A 10,654-nucleotide genomic window follows, 5' to 3' on the forward strand; every position below is an offset into this window, starting at 1 on the left:
CCCGGCTAATTTTTGTATTTTCTCAGTAGAGACAGGGTTTCACCATGTTGGCCAGGCTGGTCTGGAACTCCTGAGCACAAGTGATCCGCTTGCCTCGGCCTCCCAAAGTGCTGGGACTACAGGTATGAGCCACCATGCCCAGCCGGTGATTGGCTTTAAGTCATAGAAAATAGGATTGCTCAGGTGGCAATCTGCATAGATCCCCTCTGCCCACCCCCCAAAAAGTTCAGTACTCCTGCGGGTGCTTCTTTGGGGCCTGAGAGAATTAGGAATGAGGGCAAAAGAGCACTTAAAAGCAAACTTATGTTCCTGCAGTGACAGTTGAGGATGAAGAGAGGTCACACCCACCCAGACTGGGTTTCAACTCCAGACTGAGGCTCAAACTCGCCCCTCACTCTTCTCCATCACGCCTTGGAAAACAGTCCAAAGCTGCTGTAGATTGTGGCTTACAGACACAATAGTGAAGGCTCTAAAAGGCTTAGGATTTTTAAAAATTTATTATTTTAGGTGAATCACACTCAGATTGCTCTTTAACCAAAAATAAAGAAAGGGGCTGGGATAAAAGGTTGCAGATAATGTCACCAAAGCTGTTAAGTTGTCATGAGAGAGTGTTCCAGACATGCATGCAAACACACACACACACACCCCTGGGTCCTGGTCCCCTGCTGTCCAATAAGTGTGGGATACCTAGCCCTCCTGTCACACCCTTGGAGCCCATAGGAAGTTATCCTTGAGAAAGGAGCATCATCCTCATTAAGAGAGCACTGACTGGACGGAAAAAAAAAAGCTGACTTCCCCGCCCAGCCAGCTTGGTCCCCAGAGGCAGCGACACTCTATTTTTAAGGATGAGGTTACCCGCTGGGCACCCTAAGCTGATCTGACGTCAAACTGAGTGGCCCCCTGTGACACCAGAACCCCTCACCTCTGCCGCCCTCCTGCCCGCATCCTGCTCTCTGCCCCGGCCTCCAGCCCCAGCTCCACCTTTCCCAAGGGACCCATGTGGGTGCCCCAAAGAATGACAAACGCTGGTGCTGAGTGCCAAGGAACGGCTGGACCGCATCAATTTTCCATTGTCGAGTCGTATTTCCACCTACTGTGGCGGCTGCGCCAGTCAGGGTTCCTGCCCCGCCCTTCCTCCCCGCAAAACACACCCAGCTCTAGGATTAGCTCAGGACAGCTTTCCGGGGGGACCAAGACAAGGGGGAAGGCAGAGAGAGAGGAGGGAGGGAGACAGAAAAACCAAGACTGGAAGGGGACAGGGAGAGAGACACCAAGAGACAGAGGAGGAGAAATGCAGAGAGACATGAACAGAGACAGAAAGAGAGAGAGAGAAGAGAGACAGAGAAAAGAGAGAGAATGAGATAAAGAGGAGGAGGGAGGGAGAGGAGAAAGAGAGAGGGCCTCCTCCCACTCTGTCCTTCCAAATTCAGGCTTTCCTCGTGGGCCCTTACTCAAGGTCTAAGTGGCAACGAGGTCACTGAAGGAAGCTCAGTCCCCTCTTCCTCAGCGGCTCTGCAGGCCCCCTGGCTATGGCCGCTGGTCTTCCTAAACCATAAGCTATGGCCTCGAGCCCTTGGGCTTCCCAGCCCAGCTTCCTCCTTTCCAAAATGAGAGGACAAACAGGAGTTAGAGGGCCTGAGAGCCGACGCCTCACCAACACACCCAGGACACCCCCCTCTACTATCCCATTTATTTTCTTGACAGCCAACACCCCACTTAGTCATACAGAGTCCCTAAGAGGCACAGGCGGGCCGGTGACAACTGTTTAAATCCAGCGCCCACGTTCGGCTGGGATATTCTGACCCACTCAGGGCTGCCCCATAAACCAGCGCGTGTCCGGATCCAAGCGCACCGAGAACTCGAAACCTCTCTGTGAAGCTGCCCACTGGGGGTTAAGTTCAAAGCCAGAGGACAAAGGAAGCGGATGAAGCGTCCGATACAAGAATTAGCCATTTCAGACGCACAAGACGAAGAGCACAGGCGGTGTCAGGACATGTTAGGATCCGTCCCCAGCGCTGCCGTCCTCTTCCCCACAGCGCCACGGGACACCTGTCCCCCACAGCCCAGCTGCTCCTGCAGCCCCTGGAGAAATCTGTACATTCCCTGCCGCTGGACACACGGGGAGGCTGGCCTAGGGGAGGCCCGCAGGGGCCTTCGGACCCCGCGCCCGTGTCCCTGGGGCCGCTGCCAGGGAGGGAGCACGAGGTCCCCCAGGCGACGTGACCCGCAGGAGGTTTTGTGACGTCGGACGGCCCAGGCCCCTGAGTGCCGCGTGTGCTGGGGGTGGAGGGTGGTCTCCGAGAGGGGCCGTCGGCATTTCAGGGAAGGCACCCGGCCGGTCGGGGGTACTTGCCTGGGCTGGGGGGTGCGCTCCACCTCCCCCAGCGCCCCCCCGGGGAGACCCGGGGCGCAGGTGCAGCCCCGCACGGGGACTCCGAGCCGAATTAGCGGGGCAGGGCCCTCCCCAGGAGGTCGGCACCCGGGGCCCTTTGTCCTACTACAACGTCCCGGCCACGACGCGCGCCCCTATGGGCCGAGTCCCCGCCCGCACTCACTCACCCACGGTGGCCAGCGTGTCAAAGTCCTGCAGGCTGTACGCAGGTGGCTCCGGCGACCGCGCCTCGGGGCTGGGGCAGAGAGCGGGCGCCCCGTCGGGGGTCTCCTCCGCCACCTTGCGGGAGTCGCTCTCCGCCGCGGCCGCCTGGGCCAGCCCGGGCGCCTCCATGGGGACGCACTCAGGTCCGGGGCACCGGGCCAGGCCGGAGCGCTCGGGGAGCCGGGCTTCCCGGGACGCAGCCTCGGAGGGCGGCGCGGCGGCGGCATCAACAGAGGCTCCGCATGCGCGCCCTCGCCTCCTGGTGCGCGGCCCGGCGCGAGTGAGGGAGCGACGGGGACAATGGCTGGGCGGCGCTCACGGCACAAACAGCAACGGCCCCGGGTGGGAACAGCCGCCAGCCTCGGGGGGCGGGCACCGAGTGCGAGACGGCTGCGGGGAAGGCGGGGGCCGCGGCCCGGGCTGGGGAGGGCGAGGCGGGGTCCCTGCGCATTCCCGGTCTCGCGCCCGCCGCCTCCTCCAGCTCGGTAGCCGCGTGCGCGCTGTTGGGGCGGGCGGAAGCCGCCTGGGCGTGACCGCGCCTCTCCCCGCCCTAACCCGGCCGCGGGGCTGGGGGCGTCGCCTTCGCGCGCGCTCCGCCCCTGCCCCGACCCAGCCCAGGAGCCGGAGACCCGGGCATGCGGCGCTGGGGAGGTGCCCACGCCCCCTCCGCGCCCGGGGCACCCCTGGGGTGGGACCCAGGCTGACTTCTCCTCGGGGACGCACTGGCGGGCCACCCGGGTCGCTGCACCCAAGCCCGGAAGATGGGGAGGCGAGGGGGCCCGGGGACAGGGAGGGCGTAGCTCAGCAAAAGTGAAGTTCAAAACTAAAAAGTGAAATTGGCATTTGGTGAAGAGAGGGGCTCGGATTAGCCTGGCTAATTTTTGTATTTTCTCAGTAGAGACAGGGTTTTACCATGTTGGCCAGGCTGGTCTGGAACTCCTGAGCACAAGTGATCCGCCTGCCTCGGCTTCCCAAAGTGCTGGGACTACAGGTATGAGCCGCCACGCCCAGCCTGTGATTGGCTTTAAGTCATAGAAAATAGGATTGCTCAGGTGGCAATCTGCATACAGATCCCCTCTGCCCACCCCCCAAAAAGTTCAGTACTCCTGCGGGTGCTTCTTTGGGGCCTGAGAGAATTAGGAATGAGGGCGGATCCCCAAGAGGGGCCGCCGGGTCTTCGGGATGAGTTCAGCGTCCTGGTTTTGCTGTAGGACTCTGGTGATTCTAGATTTCTACTTGGAAGGGGCGGGGAAGGGTGGGCTCGACCCTGTGCGTTTCTTTGCAGCTTCCTGTGGATCTAGAATTCTTTCCAAATAAACATTTCTTTAAAAAACTAGGGAAAGACAGATTTGAGAGATCGCCCGACCAAATGTAGCGCGTGAAACTTGATTGGTCACTGTTTCAAACACCCTGGCGACAACCCGATAAAGAATTGTGCAGACGCATTTCAATTTCAGAAACGCAAAGATTTTTTTTTCCTGGCTTGAGTGTGGCTCAGGCAATAGTTGGACATACTTATATTTAAAACTCATATCCGTGTGGCTTTGAAGTGCAAATATAGCTAGATATTTGGTCACCCCTTTCCCCAGGGAAATGCAGACAGTGCTTAACTTGCGGGCCTGGCACGGCCTGGACGCTGCGCCCCTGACCCGCGACCAGGGCGGCCCAGGCTGCCGGTTCGCCGACCACACTTTGAGCAGCAAGGGGTCAAACTGCAAACGCCTTTGTTTTGAGGGATCTCAGCGATTCTGCGACTGGAGGGGGTCCCCAGTCCCTCAGTCCGCTGGCCAGGGGGGCTTTCTGAGAGGCAAAGCAGCCTCTAAGTCAGAACGGACACATTTTAAGGGGACCGGGCCGAGCCATCCTTCCACGGCTAACGGGGAGGAGGAGTCAGGAAGTCTGAACCTGGCTCGGGCTTTGGATTTCTGGCCCCTGGCTGCCAGCCTCACCCCAGCCTCCACCTGCATTTTGTGGGTGGCATTCCCCCCCGGGGGTGACACCCGCTCTCTATGCTCTGCAAAATCCTGAGCTGGAATGCAAAACATATGTGACACCAGCAGGCCCCCGCCATCCCCTGAACCTGGTTAGGCCAGGTCACGGCCGTGCCAAGCCCTGCCTGGCCGAGGGGTTCAGGGCCAGCAAGGAACGCGCACTCAGGAAAAGTTCGTGTCTCCCCGCGGAACGCGCGACCTCTCCACTAGGGCCTGACCTTGGAAATGCAAGGCTGCGGCCTCATAAAGTCCTTTTAATCAAGGCCCGGGTTTCACACCCAATTAAGCAGATGTCTTTGCCTGCAAATTGCACGCAGGAAGAAGAACGTGGCACACAGATTTGCAGCGCTAAACTCTGCTTGAGCTGCTGGTTGGTCTGATTGCACCGATCCCACCCTGAACTTGACCGCATAGCTACCTCTTCTTATAAATAGACCCTGCACGTTTCACAACACCTTGCTTGACAAAGCAGCTTTCATCTGGAAGGATCATAAAAATCCTTGAGAAACCACAGCCTATTACTTGAGAGACAAGAAAGGAAAATGCCTGTGAGTTAGGCATGGAAGGGTCATTACCGCCTTAATGAAGTGGCATTAATTTGCCGTGGAGTCAGGAAATGCTGAACTCTGCCATTCCGAAGGAATAAGTCCCTGACCCTAAACCAGAATGAGCTATAAATTCAATACAATGATAGGTGCAGGTGATGTTAAACATGAGAAGAATCAAAATTGTACCATCTGGCTGAGCACAGAGGCTCACACCTGTGATCTCAGCACTTTGGGAGGCATGGGGGTTCGAGACCAGCCTGGGCAACATTGGAACCCACCCCCCCCATCTCTACCAAAAATAATTTTTTAAACTAGCCAGGTGTGGTGGTGCACACCTATAATCGCAGCACAGAGGCAAAAGCACGAGGATGCCTTGAGCCCAGGAGGTCAAGGCTGCAGTGAGCTAGCTATGACTGTGCCACTGCCCTCCAGCCTGGGCAACAGAGTGAGATCCTGACTGAAAAAAAAAAAAATCATACAATCTCTGAAGGGAGCTGAACACTCTTTAAGCATGTATACTGTATGTGTGTGTTTGTGTATGTATGTGTGTATATATAATGTATATATATAGCCATTCCATATATTATATATACTGAGTTAAATGTTATATATTTGTGTATATGTATGTGTACATAAGTATGCATATATAATATATGATATATAATATATTTTGCATAAATGATATATAAAATATATATATTTCTATATATGGTGATATAAAATCTTTTTTCTAATTTTAGTTTTTATTTTTTCATTTTTATATACTGAAGAGGTACAAATGCAGATTTTCTGTTTTTCAGTAATTTTGCTTAGGATAATGGCCTCCATTTCCTTCCATGTTGCTGCAAAAGATATTATTTCATTCTTTTTTACGGAATCATAGTATTCCATGGTGTGTGTATATATATGTGTGTGAATGTGTGTGTGTACATATGTATATACGTAAACAATATCTTCTTGTCCGAGCATGGTGGCTTATGCTGTAATCCCGACACTTTGGGAGGCCAAAGCAGGTGGATCACCTGAGGTCAAGAATTCAAGACCAGCCTGGCCAACACCACGAAACCCTGTCTCTACTAAAAATACAAAAATTAGCTGGGCATGGTGGTGGGCGCCTGTAATTCCAGCTACTAGGGAGGCTGAGGCAGAAGAATCGCTTGAACCCGGGAAGCAGAGGTTGTAGTGAGCCAAGATTGTGCCACTGCACTCCAGCCTGGGCGACAGAGCAAGACGCTGTCTCAGAAAACAAAACAAAACAAAGAAAAGAAAAAAGAAAAACATTTTCTTTATCCAGTCATCCACTGATGGACACTCAAGTTAGTTCTATATCTTTGCTATTGTGACTAGCACTGTGATTGACATACAAGTGGCCAGGCACAGTGGCTCATGCCTGTATTCCCAGAATTTTGGGAGGCCTAGGCAGGTGGATCATTTGAGGTCAGGAGTTCAAGACCAGCCTGACCAACATGATGAAACCCCATCTCTACTAAAAATACAAAATTAGCCGGGCATGGTGACACACGCCTGTAATCCCAGCTACTCGGGAGGCTAAGGCAGGAGAGTTGCTTGAACCCGGGAGGCAGACGTTGCGGTGAACCGAGATCACGCCATTGCACTCCAGCCTGAACGACAGAGCGAGACTCTGTCAAAAAAAGAAAAGGAAGTAGGCAGTTACTATCACAAACTTATCACAAACTTAACTTTTTTTTTTTTTTTTGAGACGGAGTCTCGCTTTGTCGCCCAGGCTGGAGTACAGTGGTGTGATCTCGGCTCACTGCAACCTCCATCTCCCAGGTTCAAGCAATTCTCCTGCCTCAGCCTCCCGAGTAGCTGAGATTACAGGTGCCCACCACCACGCCTGGCTAATTTTTGTATTTTTTGTAGAGACGGGGTTTCACCATGTTGGTCAGGCTGGTCTCAAACTCCTGACCTTGTGATCTGCCCCCCTCGGCCTCCCAAAGTGCTGGGATTACAGGCTTGAGCCACCACACCCGGCCAACTTTACAATTTATATATATAATTTGTATATATATAACTTCCATAAATATATATTCTAGTATATTTTATATAATATATATTCTTGTGTGTGTATATACATGAAGTGTTTAGCCACCCTCACAGACATATACACACACACACATATATATTCTGAGTTAAACATATATATAAAATATGTGTATGTATGTGTGTATATATGTGTGTGTATATATGTGTGTGTATATATGTGTGTGTGTGTATATATATTTATGTTGCAACTTATTGACCTAAACATATGCTTCAGCTTCCTTTTTGATCTGCCGTCTGCGGTGGAGCCACCACCAAAATGCAGATTTTCGTGAAAACCCTAAGGGGGAAGACCATCACCCTTGAGGTTGAACCCTCAGATGCGATAGAAAATGTAAAGGCCAAGATCCAGGATAAGGAAGGAATTCCTCCTGCTCAGCAAAGACTGATCTTTGCTGGCAAGCAGCTGGAAGATGGATGTACTTCGTCCGACTGCAACATTCAAAAGGAGCCTCCTCTTCCTCTCCTGTCGAGACTTTGTGGTGGTGCTAAGAAAAGGAAGAAGCCTTACCCCACTCCCAAGAGGAATATGCACAAGAGAAAGAAGGTGAAGCTGGATGTCCTGAAATGTTAGCAGGTGGATGAGAATGACAAAATCAGTGCCCTTCCGACGAATGTGGAGCTGGAGTGTTTCTGGCAAGCCACTTTGACAGCCATTATTGTGGTAAATGTTGTCTGACTTACTGCTTCAACAAACCAGAAGACAAGTAACTGTGTATGAGTTAGAAAAGACATGAACTAAAAACAAACAAACAAACAACAACAACAAAAAACCATAGCTTCAGAAACACACAGTGCCTCAATACTTTGTTACTGGACCAAGTGTAAGAGGTCTTCCCAGGGCATCTGGAAAGGGGTCCTCCAAGCAATATAGTGATCAATTCCTGTCTAGACCGTGCCAGGAATGGAAACGCTATCATTTCCTGAGGATATATCCACCTATGATTTGGTCTTAGAAGGCAGGAAGGGAATTCTGATAAACATTTAGTTACAGCAATACAGTTTCAAATTTTAGTACTCAGATATCACCATAATTAGGGTAATGCCCTTGGTTGCGTGCCTACTGTGTCCCAGGAATAGAATCTGTCTTTTCTCATGCTCAACATAGTTCATTCTCATTTTCTCAGATGAGCCATTTATTGGAGCTTGAGTATTTTCATGCATTATTGAGTCATCCCCAATGCCTAGCATGTTCCTTATAAGGACTGATTCACCGTTGGTAGCTTTGCAATCTTCTCTTCTCATTTTTTCCTTGTCACAGGACAGTACCATCATGGGTTTGTTTTGGCTTTACATGTTAGGACTTCACTATGGCCTAGGAGTTGGCTACATTCCAGTACAATCCTCAGTACTTCTGCCTCTGCTGATGGGCCGGGCCCATTGTGACTAATCGAGGATGATGAAATCGATTTTATAAATGTATGTATAACCACAGTTATCAGAGATCTGCTGTGGTCTTAGCCCAGCTGAATCACCATCATTCCCAGTCTTAGAAGCCACCTTTTTTTGCCATTTTTCGGGGCCTGATTCTCTAGAGACACAATGTCCAATGGGGTTGGGCACGGTGGCTTACGCCTGTAATCCCAGCACTTTGGGAGGCCAAGGTGGGTGGGTCACTTGAGGTCAGGAGTTCGAGACCCAGCCTGATGAACATAATGAAACCCCATCTGTATTAAAAATACAAAATTAGCCAGGCATGGTAATGCATGCCTGTAATCCCAGCTACTTGGGAGGCTGAGGCAGGAGAATTGCTTGAACCTGGGAGGCAGGCGAGTGAATGAGATCATGTTGCAGTGAGCTGACATCGCGCCATTGCACTCCAGCCTGGGCAACAAGAGCAAAACTCTGTCTAAAAAACAATAATAATAATAATGTCCAAAGGGACACCTTTTTAAAACAGCTGAAACTTGGCTGGGCATGGTGGCTCATGCCTGTAATCCCAGCACTTTGGGAGACCAAGGCGGGCGGATCACAAGGTCAGGAGATCGAGACCATCCTAGCTAACATGGTGAAACCCCGTCTCTACTAAAAATACAAATAAATTAGCCAGGCATGGTGGTGGGTGCCTATAATTCCGGCTACTCGGGAGGCTGAGGCAGGAGAATCGCTTGAACCTGGGAGGCAGAGGTTGCAGTGAGCTGAGATCGCATCACTGCACTGCAACCTGGGCCACAGTACAAGACTCCGTCTCAAAAAAAAAAAAAAAAAAAGAAATGTCCTCTTGGATTTCTTGAGGCCGTGAGTTTGAGACTAGCCTGGCAGACATGATGAGACTCTGTCTCTACAAAAAAATTAAACATTAGCCCAGCCTGGTGGTGCATGCCTGTAGTCCCAGCTACTTGGGAGGCTGAGATGGGAGGATCACTTGGGCCCAGGAGGTGGAGGTTGCGTGAGCTGTGATTGTGCTACTAGCCTGGGCAACAGAGTGAGACTCTGTCGCAAAAACAAACAAACAAACAAACAAGCAAACAAGATCATGTCCTTTGCAGGGACATGGATGGAGCTAGAGGCCATTATCCTTAGCAAACTAACATAGGAAGAGAAAAACAAATACAGCATGTTCTCACTTATCAGTGGGAGCTAAATGATGAGAACACGTGGACACATAGAGGGGAACAACACATACTGGGGCATTTTGGAGAGTGAAGGGTGGGAGGAGGGAGAGGATCAGGAAAGATAACTAAGGGTCACTAGGTTTAATACCTGGGTGGTGAAATTAGCTGTACAACAAACCTCCGTGACACAAGTGTACTTATGTGACAAACCTGAACATGTACCTCTGAACTTAAAAGCTAAAAGAAAACAAGACAAAACAAACCAAAACCAACTTTTGAAAAAATGAAAAATTATAGGACTTCTGAGTGAAATGAAATTTTCCACATGTGTATTATACTCAGTTCCCAAGTTAGAGGGTCTTGAATTCTCAATGGGTTTATAGGGATTAATTCATCCATAGTGAAACCCTGGGTGGCCAAATATTATAGTTGGACAGAATGTCATTTAGTTAAAATTCATAACATAAAACCCTAAGCCACTCTTTCTACAAACTAAGTTTTAAAAATCTGCAAACGTAGAATGCAATCAAAGCGATTTTGTTCATGTATCAAGCGCCGACTTCTAAAAATAATGTTTCTAAACATGCCTGTTTATTTGGAGGCTTTTCTTGAGCGATTCCAAAGAAAATCCAATAGAAAGCATTGAGGATGTCATCGTTGTCTTCGCTGGTAACCATTCATTAGGAAATGCCTAGATGAGCCTGTAATTAGAACGGGCTGCGTTTACTCCTCATCCAAGAGCCACAAGACAGTTTTTTTTCTGGGATACCGGTAAAGTTTATGGAAAATGCAAACTATGGTATTGAGGGAATGCAGGTGAACAATGTTTCCAAAGTGGTAAACAAAAGCACCAGAAAGAAAAGTCCTTCCTTCAAAAGGGAAGCTAATGGTATGTGTTGT

General features: G+C 50.6%; 1 pseudogene; it reads left to right on the plus strand.

The window, feature by feature from the left end:
* Positions 1-3,554: 3,554 nt before the first annotated feature.
* LOC116811496 (ubiquitin-ribosomal protein eS31 fusion protein-like) lies at positions 3,555-7,910 on the plus strand (annotated as a pseudogene).
* Positions 7,911-10,654: the final 2,744 nt, after the last annotated feature.

The sequence above is a fragment of the Hylobates moloch genome, unplaced genomic scaffold, assembly GCF_009828535.3.
Source record: "Hylobates moloch isolate HMO894 unplaced genomic scaffold, HMol_V3 SCAFFOLD_7, whole genome shotgun sequence".
NCBI classification, from domain to species: Eukaryota; Metazoa; Chordata; class Mammalia; order Primates; family Hylobatidae; genus Hylobates; species Hylobates moloch.